At 45.6% G+C, this 16,943-nt stretch overlaps 1 protein-coding gene across 1 annotated transcript in view; it reads right to left on the reverse strand.

Moving 5' to 3' along the window:
- The window catches only part of ehbp1 (EH domain binding protein 1), a 390,693-nt gene that overhangs the window by 225,772 nt on the left and 147,978 nt on the right, over positions 1-16,943 (reverse strand). The window lies entirely within an intron of this gene.

Below are 16,943 nucleotides of genomic sequence, written 5' to 3' on the forward strand. Positions count from 1 at the left end.
TACCCCCTCTATTGGCCAGCCTGGGATATTGCTGGAGCGAGAGAGATGTAGAGGAAGAGAGAGGGAGAAAGAAAGGGGTGGAGGACGAGATGGAGGAGAAAGGGAAGAGGGGGAGGGGATTTGAGATGACTGACAAGGGAGAAGTTAGGTGATTATGAGAGCTCTGTATAAACAGACACAGAGGAGGCCTCAGGCCGCGAGAGGGGGAGAGGGAGAGAGAGTAAGGAAGGGGGAGGGTGAGAGAGATGGAGAGCGGGAGAGAGAAAGAAAGAGAGCGAGAGAGAGAGAAACACACTAAATGAGAACTAAACGTCTCCTAAATTAAAAACTTCTTAGGGCTAGGCCCCTTTTTCACAATTTCCACCTGAATGACATGCCCAAAATATATGCTTTGGGCATGTCAGGATATGTATATAATTGGTACCATTGGAAATAAAACACTTTGAAGTCTGTAGAAATGTTAAAATAATGTAGGAGATTGTAACACAATAGATATGGTAGGAGAAAATCCAAAGAAAAACCAACCAGAATTATTTTTTGGGAGAGACCATCCTCTTACAATGGCAAGTATATGGGCATACTCAATTCTAGCTCCCAGGATGCAATTCCAATGGCTTCCACAGAGTGTCAGCAGTCTACGTTCAAGGTTTCAGGCTTGTAACTTCCAAAACGAATAAGAAATATCAGTTTTAGTACAGAGACACAGTCTTGGAAATTCGTGTTTGGACGCGCCATGAAGACAAGACGCACCTGCTAAAATCGGTTTCCTATTGAACATACTTCTTTCTGTAAGAAATTTTATAGTTTGATTACATTCTAGGGTATCTGAGGAGTAAATGGAAACGTATTTGTTGAAAGTTTAGGGGTAGATTTTCGGATTCCTTTCTCTGCATGTTGAACGAGTGGATTACTCAAATCGATGGCGCCAATTAAACTGACTTTTTGGGATATAAAGAAGGATTTTATCTAACAAAACGACACTACATGTTATAGCTGTGACCCTTTGGATGACAAATCAGAGGAAGATTTTCAAAAAGTAAGTGAATATTTAATCGCTATTTGTGAATTTATGAAACCTGTGCCGGTGGAAAAATATTTTGATGTGGGGCACCGTCCTCAAACAATCGCATGGCATGCTTTCGCTGTAATAGCTACTGTAAATTGGACAGTGCAGTTAGATTAACAAGAATTTAAGCTTTCAACCGATATAATACACTTGTATGTACCTAAATGTTTAACTTCTTATGGCTGGGGGCAGTATTGAGTAGCTTGGATGAATAAGGTGCCCAGAGTAAACTGCCTGCTACTCATGCCCAGAAGCTAATATCTGCATATTATTAGTAGATTTGGATAGAAATCACTCTGGAGTTTCTACAACTGTTTGAATGATGTCTGTGAGTATAACAGAACTCATAAGGCAGGCAAAAACCTGAGAAAAAATCCAACCAGGAAGTGGGAAATCTGAGGTTTGTAGGTTTTCAACTCATCGCCTATCGAAGATACAGTGGGATATTGGTCATATTGCACTTCCTAAGGCTTCCACTAGATGTCAACAGTCTTTAGAACCTTGTTTGATGCTTCTACTGTGAAGGAGGGGGGAATGAGGTCTCTGAGTCATGGGTCTGGCAGAGTGCCATGAGCTGACCAGGCGCGTTCACGTGAGAGAGAGAGAGAGAGAGAGTTAGCTTGCGTTCCATTGCATTTCTGAAGACAAAGGAATTCTCCGGTTGGAACATTATTGAAGATTTATGTTAAAAACATCCTAAAGATTGATTCTATACATCGTTTGACATGTTTCTACGAACTGTAATATGACAGTCAGATTTTAGAATGAGATGTTCGACGAGCAGGTGTCCACATACTTTTGGTCGTGTAGTTTATCATTCCTAGTACATCTAGTGTAAATTCTTCCAGTGTATATACACATAGATTGCATGAATTGTTTCCTAAATCAAGTGTTAGGGTCAGAGTTAAGGTTAGGATAGACAGTCTCTTTGAACAGCCACCCAGGACAGATCTAGGGGTCGTCTAGGGGTCATCTAGGCGTGAGTCTCCGGTTAGTAGCGATGGGAACGACCAGGTGCTTCATGATATCATCACCACACTTAGGTGTCGATTCTACATGCATGGCGATTGAATGGTGCTTGTTTAATAAAGTTTAGATAAAAGCTGAATCAATGTCTCGAAAGATCACTTAACGGTGAATTAGTATTCTACCACAGCCCTAACATACCGAGTAATAGCCCAGTATTACATTACTGCACGACCAAAAACACCATTTCATTTCTGATGTGGGCTAGACTTCCATGTACAACGTTTAATATGAATTCATATATTCATCCACTTTGTCACATATGCTTTATTTGAATCAAGCATCGAGGACCAGCAGTGAACAGTTTTTTCTTTAACAAAAAAAACGCTTGACTTGAGCGGGACTCGAACCCGTGATTCCTGTAACCCAGAGAATCAGAGTTAAGCGCCTTAGCACTGCTGTACGCCACTTGGCAGTGATGTCAATTGTGGTAAATGTCCCCTATTTGACTTCCTTCCTACTATGTACCTATTGTATAGTCGTCCTTTATTCGCTAAAAGCACATGGATGTGTGTTAAACGGATAAGCAACAGCTTGTCATATGTGAGAAAACGTGCATTTAGAATTTTTGTTCAACCTTTAGTAGCTAGTAGCTTAGTTAAGGACCCATCATGCAACATATTGGTAGTTGTGACAGACCAAGTGGAACAAAAGTAAACCTCGACTTTGGATGTTTACAAGATTCCTCTGGTGGCCGAGTTGACCCATTTCAACAAACGCTTTGTTGATTTGTGGAGAAAAAGTTGAAGATATTTGACAGGCTGATGAGGAAGTTGTTACAGGAAATATTGACTGCCACCTGAGGAGGTTAGCATAGAGCTAACACGTGGCAGGTTACCTGATGGGACCAGCTACAATGTAGTGAGCCTTCTATCACGTGACACGACGAAAATTGGCTGATGCCTAAACTTAACCTTGAACTTAAACTTTTTCTAATGTTGGTAAGTATGACCCCTGTATGACCCCTGTATGACTGCTGCAGAGGAACAACAGAGAGACAGGAGAAAATGAGTTTTGGGTATACAGTGGTGTGAAGTACTTACAATGGCAAGAAAAACTGTGAACCCTTTGGAATTACCTGGATTTCTGCATAAATTGTTCATCAAATTTGATCTGATCTTTATCTAAGTCACAACAACAGACAAACACAGTCTGCTTAAACTAATAACACACAAATTATTGTATTTTTCTGGTCTATATTGAATACATCATTTAAACATTCACTGTGTAGGTTGGACAAAGTATGTGAACCCCAAGGCTAATGACTTCTCCAAAAGATAATTGGAGTCAGGAGTCAGCTAACCTGGAGTCCAATCAATGAGACGAGATTGGAGATGTTGGTTAGAGCTGCCCTGCCCTATAAAAAAAGTTTGCTATTCACAAGAAGCATTGCCTGATGTGAACCATGCCTCGAACAAAAGAGATCTCAGAAAACCTCAGATTAAGAATGGTTGACTAGCATAAAGCTGGAAAGGGTTACAAAAGTATCTCTAAAAGCCTTGACATTCATCAGTCCACGGTAAGACAAATTGTCTATAAATGGAGAAAGTTCAGCCCTGTTGCTACTCTCCCTAGGAGTGGACGTCCTGCAAAGATGACTGCCAGAGCACAGTGCATAATGCTCAATGAGGTTAAGAAGAATCCTAGAGTGTCAGCTAAAGACTTACAGAAATCTCTGGAACATGCTAACATCTCTGTTGCCGAGACTACAATACATAAAACACTAAACAAGAATGGTGTTCATGGGAGGTCACCACGGAAGAAGCCACTGCTGTCCCAAATAACATTACTGCACGTCTGAAGTTCACAAAAGAGCACCTGGATGTTCCACAGCGCTACTGGCAAAATATTCTGTGGACAGATGAAACTACAGTTGAGTTGTTTGGAAGGAACACACAACACTGTGTGGAGGCAAAAAGGCACAGCACACCAACATCAAAACCTCATCCCAACTGTAAAATATGGTGGAGGGAGCATCATGGTTTGGGGCTGCCTCAGGGCCTGGACAGCTTGCTATCTTCGACAGAAAAATGAATTCCCAAGTTTATCAAGACATTTTGCAGGAGAATGTTAGGCTATCTGTCCGCCAATTGAAGCTCAACAGAAGTTGGGTGATGCAACAGCACAACGTCCCAAAACACAGAAATAAATCAACAACAGAATGGCTTCAACAGAAGAAAATACACCTTCTGGAGTGGCCCAGTCAGAGTCCTGACCTCAACCCCATTGAGATGCTGTGGCCTGACCTCCAGAGAGTGGTTCACACCAGACATCCTAAGAATATTGCTGAACTGAAACAGTTTACAGGGAAACTCTAATGGTACCTTGTTACCTCAGTGTCTCCTTCAGGCTCTTTCTCTCAGTGCAGAGAGGCAGGGAGAGCTGGAGGGGCAGGGAGACAGAGGGGCAGGGAGACAGGGAGACAGGGAGGCAGAGGGGCAGAGAGGCAGGGAGGCAGAGGGGCAGGGAGGCAGAGGGGCAGAGAGGCAGAGGGGCAGGGAGGCAGAGAGAGCCGGAGGGGCAGAGAGGCAGGGAGGCAGAGCGGCAGGGAGGCAGAGGGGCAGGGAGGCAGAGAGGCAGGGAGAGCCGGAGGGGCAGGGAGACAGGGAGGCAGAGAGAGCCAGAGGGGCAGAGAGAGCCAGAGGGGCAGGGAGGCAGAGAGGCAGGGAGAGCCGGAGGGGCAGGGAGACAGGGAGGCAGAGAGGCAGGGAGGCAGAGGGGCAGGGAGGCAGAGAGGCAGGGAGAGCCGGAGGGGCAGAGAGACAGGGAGACAGGGAGGCAGGGAGACAGGGAGGCAGGGAGGCAGGGAGACAGGGAGAGCCGGAGGGGCAGGGAGACACTTGACATTTCCGGCTCGTCTTTAAAGAGGACCTTAACCTTTCCCAACAGCCATACAACAACACGTTTTAGACGGCCCAAACAATGCCTGATGGGCCACTCAGAACAGGAATAAATCAGAGAAAACAACAAGCATAGAAAGATGATAGGGAGCGTGACAATAAGTCATTTAATAAATTAGGTGGAAATATTAATTTGAGGGGAAATAGTTTTTCAGGAGATTAGCTGGAGTCCACTTGACTAATGTTGATGACAACATAGTAATCCTTGTAATATTATTAACATGAATGTGGTTTCTCACACCTCAGCAGTGTGTGTTTGTGTAATTAATGTAAACTAAAGTCATTCACACAACCCCCCCCACATCTCTCTCTGTCAGTTGATCAGGCAGACAGTCGATCAGGCAGTCAGTCGATCAGGCAGTCAGTCGATCAGGCAGTCAGTCGATCAGGCAGTCAGTCGATCAGGCAGTCAGTCGATCAGGCAGTCAGTTGATCAGGCAGTCAGTCGATCAGGCAGTCAGTCGATCAGGCAGTCAGTCGATCAGGCAGACAGTCAGTCAGTCAGTTGATCAGGCAGGCAGTCAGTCAGTCAGTCAGTCGATCAGGCAGGCAGTCAGTCAGTCAGTCAGTCGATCAGGCAGACAGTCAGTCAGTCAGTCAATCAGGCAGACAGTCAGTCAGTCAGTCAGTCAGTCAATCAGGCAGACAGTCAGTCAGTCAGTCAGGCAGTCAGTTGATCAGGCAGACAGGCAGTCGATCAGGCAGTCAGTCAGTCAGTCGATCAGGCAGACAGGCAGGCAGGCAGTCGATCAGGCAGACAGGCAGTCAGCTTCCTCCTGAGGCCATCTTTCTCCTTTCAAGTGATGTTAAAGTAGCTGTGTAATTTCAGGTCCATAATTACCTGGGATTAGAGACCAGGTGGTATTAAAGCAACTACAACACACTCTAGCAGAGAGACACACACACACACGCACACACACACACACACACACACACACACACACACACACACACACACACACACACACACACACACACACACACACACACACACACACACACACACACACACACACACACACACACACACACACACACACACACACACACACACACACACACACACACACACACACACTAAGAGGCCTTTAGACAGCGAGAGACGGAGAGTAGCATCGAGTGGGGGAAAAACACACACACACACACACACACACACACACTACCACAAAAGGTTTAACAACAAAGATTCACTCACTGCAGAGGAAAAGAACTGTGTGTGTGTGTGTGGTGTGGGTGCGTGTGTATGGTGTGTGTGTGTGGTGTGTGTGTGTGTGTGTGTGTGTGTGTGTGTGTGTGGTGTGTGTGGTGTGTGTGTGTGCGTGGTGTGTGTGGTGTGTGTGTGTGTGTGTGTGTGTGTGTGTAAAGCACATAGCTATGAGACCACCAGAGACCCCTATCAATAATAATGCATTCTACTCTGAAACATGTTAACATTCTGAATGATAAACCAACGTCGTGTTTTTAGACCACAGAGAGATAAAGGGAATGGATTCATATCGTTCAACACCAGACAGTCAATAACAGAACAAACAGCATATCTGTCCCCACAAAAACACACATTTCCTTAAGACACAAGGATGGGTGGGGGGACACACAATTTATCAAACGGGATGGTGTCTCGCCCAAAGCTAACTACGTGTGTGTGTGTGTGTGTGTGTGTGTGTGTGTGTGTGTGTGTGTGGACTAGAATTGACACATCTATGTTTCTGGGCTCGGGGGCAGGATTAGAGAGAACCTCCGCCTCGACCCAACAAACATTACATATTAAAAAAATGAAAAGGAAACCTTCATTACAAAACCCCTCCTGCTATCACACACACACACACACACACACACACACACACACACACACACACACACACACACACACACACACACACACACACACACACACACACACACACACACACACACACTAAGAGGCCTTTAGACAGCGAGAGACGGAGAGTAGCATCGAGTGGGGGAAAAACACACACACACACACACACACACACACACTACCACAAAAGGTTTAACAACAAAGATTCACTCACTGCAGAGGAAAAGAACTGTGTGTGTGTGTGTGGTGTGGGTGCGTGTGTATGGTGTGTGTGTGTGGTGTGTGTGTGTGTGTGTGTGTGTGTGTGTGTGTGTGTGTGTGTGTGTGTGTGTGTGTGTGTGTGTGTGTGTGTGTGTGGTGTGTGTGGTGTGTGTGTGTGTGTGTGTGTGTGGTGTGTGTGGTGTGTGTGTGTGTGTGTGTGTGTGTGTGTGTGTGTAAAGCACATAGCTATGAGACCACCAGAGACCCCTATCAATAATAATGCATTCTACTCTGAAACATGTTAACATTCTGAATGATAAACCAACGTCGTGTTTTTAGACCACAGAGAGATAAAGGGAATGGATTCATATCGTTCAACACCAGACAGTCAATAACAGAACAAACAGCATATCTGTCCCCACAAAAACACACATTTCCTTAAGACACAAGGATGGGTGGGGGGACACACAATTTATCAAACGGGATGGTGTCTCGCCCAAAGCTAACTACGTGTGTGTGTGTGTGTGTGTGTGTGTGTGTGTGTGTGTGTGTGTGTGTGTGGACTAGAATTGACACATCTATGTTTCTGGGCTCGGGGGCAGGATTAGAGAGAACCTCCGCCTCGACCCAACAAACATTACATATTAAAAAAATGAAAAGGAAACCTTCATTACAAAACCCCTCCTGCTATCACACACACACACACACACACACACACACACACACACACACACACACACACACACACACACACACACACACACACACACACACACACACACACACACACACACACACACACACACACACACACACACACACACACACACACACACACACACCTTACAGCGCTGTGGAGCGTCGGGCCAAAAATACAACCCGACAGACAAGAGATTCCATTATTTCTGACGCCTCGGTGTCAACAACCAAAGCACATCCGGCAGGGCGGCCGAGAGGGTAGGGGGTAGGGGATAGGGGGTAGGGGGTAGGGGATAGGGGATAGGGGGTAGGGGATAGGGGGTAGGGGATAGAGGGTAGGGGGTAGGGGGGATAAGGCAACGCTAATCTAACAGAATAATGTCGAAGCACCAGGAATGCTATAGCATACATCATGTAGACTATCTGAGGGTCAGAAGGGGAATGCTATAGCATACATCATGTAGGACTATCTGAGGGTCAGAAGGGGAATGATATAGCATACATCATGTAGACTATCTGAGGGTCAGAAGGGGAATGATATAGCATACATCATGTAGACTATCTGAGTGTCAGAAGGGGAATGATATAGCATACATCATGTAGACTATCTGAGGGTCAGAAGGGGAATGATACAGCATACATCATGTAGACTATCTGAGGGTCAGAAGGGGAATGATATAGCATACATCATGTAGACTATCTGAGGGTCAGAAGAGGAATGATATAGCATACATCATGTAGACTATCTGAAGGTCAGAAGGGGAATGATATAGCATACATCATGTAGACTATCTGAGGGTCAGAAGGGGAATGATATAGCATACATCATGTAGACTATCTGAGGGTCAGAAGGGGAATGATATAGCATACATCATGTAGACTATCTGAGGGTCAGAAGGGGAATGATATAGCATACATCAGGTAGACTATCTGAGGGTCAGAAGGGGAATGATATAGCATACATCATGTAGACTATCTGAGTGTCAGAATAGGAATGATATAGCATACATCATGTAGACTATCTGAGGGTCAGAAGGGGAATGATACAGCATACATCATGTAGACTATCTGAGGGTCAGAAGGGGAATGATATAGCATACATCATGTAGACTATCTGAGGGTCAGAAGGGGAATGATATAGCATACATCATGTAGACTATCTGAGTGTCAGAAGGGGAATGATATAGCATACATCATGTAGACTATCTGAGTGTCAGAAGGGGAATGATATAGCATACATCATGTAGACTATCTGAGGGTCAGAATAGGAATGCTACAGCATACATCATGTAGACTATCTGAGTGTCAGAAGGGGAATGATATAGCATACATCATGTAGACTATCTGAGTGTCAGAAGGGGAATGATATAGCATACATCATGTAGACTATCTGAGGGTCAGAAGAGGAATGATATAGCATACATCATGTAGACTATCTGAGGGTCAGAAGGGGAATGATATAGCATACATCATGTAGACTATCTGAGGGTCAGAAGGGGAATGCAGATGCAGTGCCTCAGACCGCTGCACCACTCGGGAGCCTCTATGAGGTTGGGTTTCCCAGAGTTCCCTACAGTCTGTGTACTATACGTAAGCAGTAAGGCCCGAGGAGGTGTGGTATATGGCCAATAAGCACGACGCAACGCGGAGTGCCTGGACACAGCCCTGAGCCGTGGTATATTGGCCATATACCACAAACCCCCGACGAGCGTTATTGCTATTATAAACTGGTTACCAACGTAATTAGAGCAGTAAAAATACATGTTTTGTCATACCCGTGGTATACGGTCTGATAAACCACGGCTTTCAGCCAATCAGCATTCAAAGGCTCGAACCACCCAGTGTATAAATATGAATATAGACCGTATGGAATACTGGATATCTATTTAACACGCATGTGAACTGGCCCTTCACTTTCTCTCATAAAACAGTCCAATACTTTAAGTGCTGCTTCTGCATCTCTCAGGCACAAAACACATGAATGGAAACTAAACTGAGCTCAAAGGAATTACAATCCCACAAGTCTGCAGAGGGAAAGGAGCCTCGTTGTCTCTAACTTTCATGTCTTCATATGGGTTAGGGTTATTATATTATCTTCATATGGGTTAGGGTTATTATATTATCTTCATATGGGTTAGGGTTATTATATTATCTTCATATGGGTTAGGGTTATGGGAGTCCAAGAGTGTCAGATAGGAGGTGTTGACTCTCCTGCTCTTTAAAACACTATAACCCCACTCACACACACAGTAACACAACCCACCCCCCCCCCCACCCCCCCCCCACACACACACACACAGTAACACACACACCTTGGCACGCAGGCCCATCAGATTGTTTGATCTCCAACATGAGCTCTCAATTATTGAATTGCATCTTCCTTCAATCTGAACAGAAATGTGTTCTAATCTGTCTCTTATTCCGTGTTCAGCCGTCTCTCCTCTAATCTGTCTCTTATTCCGTGTCCAGCCGTCTCTCCTCTAATCTGTCTCTTATTCCGTGTCCAGCCTAGTGTCTCCTCTAATCTGTCTCTTATTCCGTGTCCAGCCTAGTGTCTCCTCTAATCTGTCTCTTATTCCGTGTTCAGCCTAGTGTCTCCTCTAATCTGTCTCTTATTCCGTGTCCAGCCTAGTGTCTCCTCTAATCTGTCTCTTATTCCGTGTTCAGCCTAGTGTCTCCTCTAATCTGTCTCTTATTCCGTGTTCAGCCTAGTGTCTCCTCTAATCTGTCTCTTATTCCGTGTCCAGCCTAGTGTCTCCTCTAATCTGTCTCTTATTCCGTGTTCAGCCTAGTGTCTCCTCTAATCTGTCTCTTATTCCGTGTCCAGCCTAGTGTCTCCTCTAATCTGTCTCTTATTCCGTGTTCAGCCTAGTGTCTCCTCTAATCTGTCTCTTATTCCGTGTTCAGCCTAGTGTCTCCTCTAATCTGTCTCTTATTCCGTGTCCAGCCTAGTGTCTCCTCTAATCTGTCTCTTATTCCGTGTCCAGCCGTCTCTCCTCTAATCTGTCTCTTATTCCGTGTCCAGCCTAGTGTCTCCTCTAATCTGTCTCTTATTCCGTGTCCAGCCTAGTGTCTCCTCTAATCTGTCTCTTATTCCGTGTCCAGCCTAGTGTCTCCTCTAATCTGTCTCTTATTCCGTGTTCAGCCTAGTGTCTCCTCTAATCTGTCTCTTATTCCGTGTCCAGCCATCTCTCCTCTAATCTGTCTCTTATTCCGTGTCCAGCCTAGTGTCTCCTCTAATCTGTCTCTTATTCCGTGTTCAGCCTAGTGTCTCCTCTAATCTGTCTGTTATTCCGTGTCCAGCCTAGTGTCTCCTCTAATCTGTCTCTTATTCCGTGTTCAGCCTAGTGTCTCCTCTAATCTGTCTCTTATTCCGTGTCCAGCCTAGTGTCTCCTCTAATCTGTGTCTTATTCCGTGTTCAGCCTAGTGTCTCCTCTAATCTGTCTCTTATTCCGTGTCCAGCCTAGTGTCTCCTCTAATCTGTCTCTTATTCCGTGTTCAGCCTAGTGTCTCCTCTAATCTGTCTCTTATTCCGTGTCCAGCCTAGTGTCTCCTCTAATCTGTCTCTTATTCCGTGTCCAGCCTAGTGTCTCCTCTAATCTGTCTCTTATTCCGTGTTCAGCCTAGTCTCTCCTCTAATCTGTCTCTTATTCCGTGTTCAGCCTAGTGTCTCCTCTAATCTGTCTCTTATTCCGTGTTCAGCCTAGTGTCTCCTCTAATCTGTCTCTTATTCCGTGTCCAGCCTAGTGTCTCCTCTAATCTGTCTCTTATTCCGTGTCCAGCCTAGTCTCTCCTCATCGTGTCCAGCCTAGTGTCTCCCCTAATCTGTCTCTTATTCCGTGTTTAGCTGAGCCTGCTCCTCTAATCTGTCTCTTATTCCGTGTCCAGCCTAGTGTCTCCTCTAATCTGTCTCTTATTCCGTGTCCAGCCTAGTGTCTCCTCTAATCTGTCTCTTATTCCGTGTCCAGCCTAGTGTCTCCCCTAATCTGTCTCTTATTCCGTGTCCAGCCTAGTGTCTCCTCTAATCTGTCTCTTATTCCGTGTCCAGCCTAGTGTCTCCTCTAATCTGTCTCTTATTCCGTGTCCAGCCTAGTGTCTCCTCTAATCTGTCTCTTATTCCGTGTTCAGCCTAGTGTCTCCTCTAATCTGTCTCTTATTCCGTGTCCAGCCTAGTGTCTCCCCTAATCTGTCTCTTATTCCGTGTCCAGCCTAGTGTCTCCTCTAATCTGTCTCTTATTCCGTGTCCAGCCTAGTGTCTCCTCTAATCTGTCTCTTATTCCGTGTCCAGCCTAGTGTCTCCTCTAATCTGTCTCTTATTCCGTGTCCAGCCTAGTGTCTCCTCTAATCTGTCTCTTATTCCGTGTCCAGCCTAGTGTCTCCTCTAATCTGTCTCTTATTCCGTGTTCAGCCTAGTGTCTCCTCTAATCTGTCTCTTATTCCGTGTCCAGCCTAGTGTCTCCTCTAATCTGTCTCTTATTCCGTGTTCAGCCTAGTGTCTCCTCTAATCTGTCTCTTATTCCGTGTCCAGCCTAGTGTCTCCTCTAATCTGTCTCTTATTCCGTGTCCAGCCTAGTGTCTCCTCTAATCTGTCTCTTATTCCGTGTCCAGCCTAGTGTCTCCTCTAATCTGTCTCTTATTCCGTGTTCAGCCTAGTGTCTCCTCTAATCTGTCTCTTATTCCGTGTTCAGCCTAGTGTCTCCTCTAATCTGTCTCTTATTCCGTGTTCAGCCTAGTCTCTCCTCTAATCTGTCTCTTATTCCGTGTTCAGCCTAGTGTCTCCTCTAATCTGTCTCTTATTCCGTGTCCAGCCTAGTGTCTCCTCTAATCTGTCTCTTATTCCGTGTCCAGCCTAGTGTCTCCTCTAATCTGTCTCTTATTCCGTGTCCAGCCTAGTGTCTCCTCTAATCTGTCTCTTATTCCGTGTCCAGCCTAGTGTCTCCTCTAATCTGTCTCTTATTCCGTGTCCAGCCTAGTGTCTCCTCTAATCTGTCTCTTATTCCGTGTCCAGCCTAGTGTCTCCTCTAATCTGTCTCTTATTCCGTGTTCAGCCTAGTGTCTCCTCTAATCTGTCTCTTATTCCGTGTTCAGCCTAGTGTCTCCTCTAATCTGTCTCTTATTCCGTGTTCAGCCTAGTGTCTCCTCTAATCTGTCTCTTATTCCGTGTTCAGCCTTCTCTCCTCTAATCTGTCTCTTATTCCGTGTCCAGCCTAGTGTCTCCCCTAATCTGTCTCTTATTCCGTGTTCAGCCTAGTGTCTCCTCTAATCTGTCTCTTATTCCGTGTTCAGCCTAGTGTCTCCTCTAATCTGTCTCTTATTCCGTGTCCAGCCTAGTGTCTCCCCTAATCTGTCTCTTATTCCGTGTTCAGCCTAGTGTCTCCCCTAATCTGTCTCTTATTCCGTGTTCAGCCTAGTGTCTCCTCTAATCTGTCTCTTATTCCGTGTCCAGCCTAGTGTCTCCTCTAATCTGTCTCTTATTCCGTGTCCAGCCTAGTGTCTCCTCTAATCTGTCTCTTATTCCGTGTTCAGCCTAGTCTCTCCTCTAATCTGTCTCTTATTCCGTGTTCAGCCTAGTGTCTCCTCTAATCTGTCTCTTATTCCGTGTTCAGCCTAGTGTCTCCTCTAATCTGTCTCTTATTCCGTGTTCAGCCTAGTGTCTCCTCTAATCTGTCTCTTATTCCGTGTTCAGCCTAGTGTCTCCTCTAATCTGTCTCTTATTCCGTGTTCAGCCTAGTGTCTCCTCTAATCTGTCTCTTATTCCGTGTCCAGCCTAGTGTCTCCTCTAATCTGTCTCTTATTCCGTGTCCAGCCTAGTATCTCCTCTAATCTGTCTCTTATTCCGTGTTCAGCCTAGTGTCTCCTCTAATCTGTCTCTTATTCCGTGTTCAGCCTAGTGTCTCCTCTAATCTGTCTCTTATTCCGTGTTCAGCCTAGTCTCTCCTCTAATCTGTCTCTTATTCCGTGTTCAGCCTAGTGTCTCCTCTAATCTGTCTCTTATTCCGTGTCCAGCCTAGTGTCTCCTCTAATCTGTCTCTTATTCCGTGTCCAGCCTAGTGTCTCCTCTAATCTGTCTCTTATTCCGTGTCCAGCCTAGTGTCTCCTCTAATCTGTCTCTTATTCCGTGTCCAGCCTAGTGTCTCCTCTAATCTGTCTCTTATTCCGTGTCCAGCCTAGTGTCTCCTCTAATCTGTCTCTTATTCCGTGTCCAGCCTAGTGTCTCCTCTAATCTGTCTCTTATTCCGTGTTCAGCCTAGTGTCTCCTCTAATCTGTCTCTTATTCCGTGTTCAGCCTAGTGTCTCCTCTAATCTGTCTCTTATTCCGTGTTCAGCCTAGTGTCTCCTCTAATCTGTCTCTTATTCCGTGTTCAGCCTTCTCTCCTCTAATCTGTCTCTTATTCCGTGTCCAGCCTAGTGTCTCCCCTAATCTGTCTCTTATTCCGTGTTCAGCCTAGTGTCTCCTCTAATCTGTCTCTTATTCCGTGTTCAGCCTAGTGTCTCCTCTAATCTGTCTCTTATTCCGTGTCCAGCCTAGTGTCTCCCCTAATCTGTCTCTTATTCCGTGTTCAGCCTAGTGTCTCCCCTAATCTGTCTCTTATTCCGTGTTCAGCCTAGTGTCTCCTCTAATCTGTCTCTTATTCCGTGTCCAGCCTAGTGTCTCCTCTAATCTGTCTCTTATTCCGTGTCCAGCCTAGTGTCTCCTCTAATCTGTCTCTTATTCCGTGTTCAGCCTAGTCTCTCCTCTAATCTGTCTCTTATTCCGTGTTCAGCCTAGTGTCTCCTCTAATCTGTCTCTTATTCCGTGTTCAGCCTAGTGTCTCCTCTAATCTGTCTCTTATTCCGTGTTCAGCCTAGTGTCTCCTCTAATCTGTCTCTTATTCCGTGTTCAGCCTAGTGTCTCCTCTAATCTGTCTCTTATTCCGTGTTCAGCCTAGTGTCTCCTCTAATCTGTCTCTTATTCCGTGTCCAGCCTAGTGTCTCCTCTAATCTGTCTCTTATTCCGTGTCCAGCCTAGTGTCTCCTCTAATCTGTCTCTTATTCCGTGTCCAGCCTAGTGTCTCCTCTAATCTGTCTCTTATTCCGTGTCCAGCCTAGTGTCTCCTCTAATCTGTCTCTTATTCCGTGTCCAGCCTAGTGTCTCCTCTAATCTGTCTCTTATTCCGTGTCCAGCCTAGTGTCTCCTCTAATCTGTCTCTTATTCCGTGTCCAGCCTAGTGTCTCCTCTAATCTGTCTCTTATTCCGTGTTCAGCCTAGTGTCTCCTCTAATCTGTCTCTTATTCCGTGTCCAGCCTAGTGTCTCCCCTAATCTGTCTCTTATTCCGTGTTCAGCCTAGTGTCTCCCCTAATCTGTCTCTTATTCCGTGTCCAGCCTAGTGTCTCCTCTAATCTGTCTCTTATTCCGTGTTCAGCCTAGTGTCTCCTCTAATCTGTCTCTTATTCCGTGTTCAGCCTAGTCTCTCCTCTAATCTGTCTCTTATTCCGTGTTCAGCCTAGTGTCTCCTCTAATCTGTCTCTTATTCCGTGTTCAGCCTAGTGTCTCCTCTAATCTGTCTCTTATTCCGTGTTCAGCCTAGTGTCTCCTCTAATCTGTCTCTTATTCCGTGTTCAGCCTAGTGTCTCCTCTAATCTGTCTCTTATTCCGTGTCCAGCCTAGTGTCTCCTCTAATCTGTCTCTTATTCCGTGTCCAGCCTAGTGTCTCCTCTAATCTGTCTCTTATTCCGTGTCCAGCCTAGTGTCTCCTCTAATCTGTCTCTTATTCCGTGTTCAGCCTAGTGTCTCCTCTAATCTGTCTCTTATTCCGTGTTCAGCCTAGTGTCTCCTCTAATCTGTCTCTTATTCCGTGTCCAGCCTAGTGTCTCCTCTAATCTGTCTCTTATTCCGTGTTCAGCCTAGTGTCTCCTCTAATCTGTCTCTTATTCCGTGTTCAGCCTAGTGTCTCCTCTAATCTGTCTCTTATTCCGTGTCCAGCCTAGTGTCTCCTCTAATCTGTCTCTTATTCCGTGTCCAGCCTAGTGTCTCCTCTAATCTGTCTCTTATTCCGTGTCCAGCCTAGTGTCTCCTCTAATCTGTCTCTTATTCCGTGTCCAGCCTAGTGTCTCCCCTAATCTGTCTCTTATTCCGTGTTCAGCCTAGTGTCTCCTCTAATCTGTCTCTTATTCCGTGTCCAGCCTAGTGTCTCCTCTAATCTGTCTCTTATTCCGTGTCCAGCCTAGTGTCTCCTCTAATCTGTCTCTTATTCCGTGTTCAGCCTAGTGTCTCCTCTAATCTGTCTCTTATTCCGTGTCCAGCCTAGTGTCTCCTCTAATCTGTCTCTTATTCCGTGTTCAGCCTAGTGTCTCCTCTAATCTGTCTCTTATTCCGTGTCCAGCCTAGTGTCTCCTCTAATCTGTCTCTTATTCCGTGTTCAGCCTAGTGTCTCCTCTAATCTGTCTCTTATTCCGTGTCCAGCCTAGTGTCTCCTCTAATCTGTCTCTTATTCCGTGTCCAGCCTAGTGTCTCCCCTAATCTGTCTCTTATTCCGTGTTCAGCCTAGTGTCTCCTCTAATCTGTCTCTTATTCCGTGTCCAGCCTAGTGTCTCCTCTAATCTGTCTCTTATTCCGTGTCCAGCCTAGTGTCTCCCCTAATCTGTCTCTTATTCCGTGTTCAGCCTAGTGTCTCCTCTAATCTGTCTCTTATTCCGTGTCCAGCCTAGTGTCTCCTCTAATCTGTCTCTTATTCCGTGTCCAGCCTAGTGTCTCCTCTAATCTGTCTCTTATTCCGTGTTCAGCCTAGTGTCTCCTCTAATCTGTCTCTTATTCCGTGTCCAGCCTAGTGTCTCCTCTAATCTGTCTCTTATTCCGTGTCCAGCCTAGTGTCTCCCCTAATCTGTCTCTTATTCCGTGTTCAGCCTAGTGTCTCCTCTAATCTGTCTCTTATTCCGTGTCCAGCCTAGTGTCTCCCCTAATCTGTCTCTTATTCCGTGTTCAGCCTAGTGTCTCCTCTAATCTGTCTCTTATTCCGTGTCCAGCCTAGTGTCTCCCCTAATCTGTCTCTTATTCCGTGTTCAGCCTAGTGTCTCCTCTAATCTGTCTCTTATTCCGTGTTCAGCCTAGTGTCTCCTCTCTTCAAACACACACAATGTCTTGTGTCACATTCCCCATGAAATAACACATAACCACTCCACATTTCAAATGGTTTCTACGACTAAATTCAAATCACACACAAGTTCAATTCTGTAAATGGAGATGTAGAGGT

The sequence above is a fragment of the Salvelinus alpinus genome, chromosome 3 (assembly GCF_045679555.1).
Source record: "Salvelinus alpinus chromosome 3, SLU_Salpinus.1, whole genome shotgun sequence".
Classification (NCBI taxonomy): domain Eukaryota; kingdom Metazoa; phylum Chordata; class Actinopteri; order Salmoniformes; family Salmonidae; genus Salvelinus; species Salvelinus alpinus.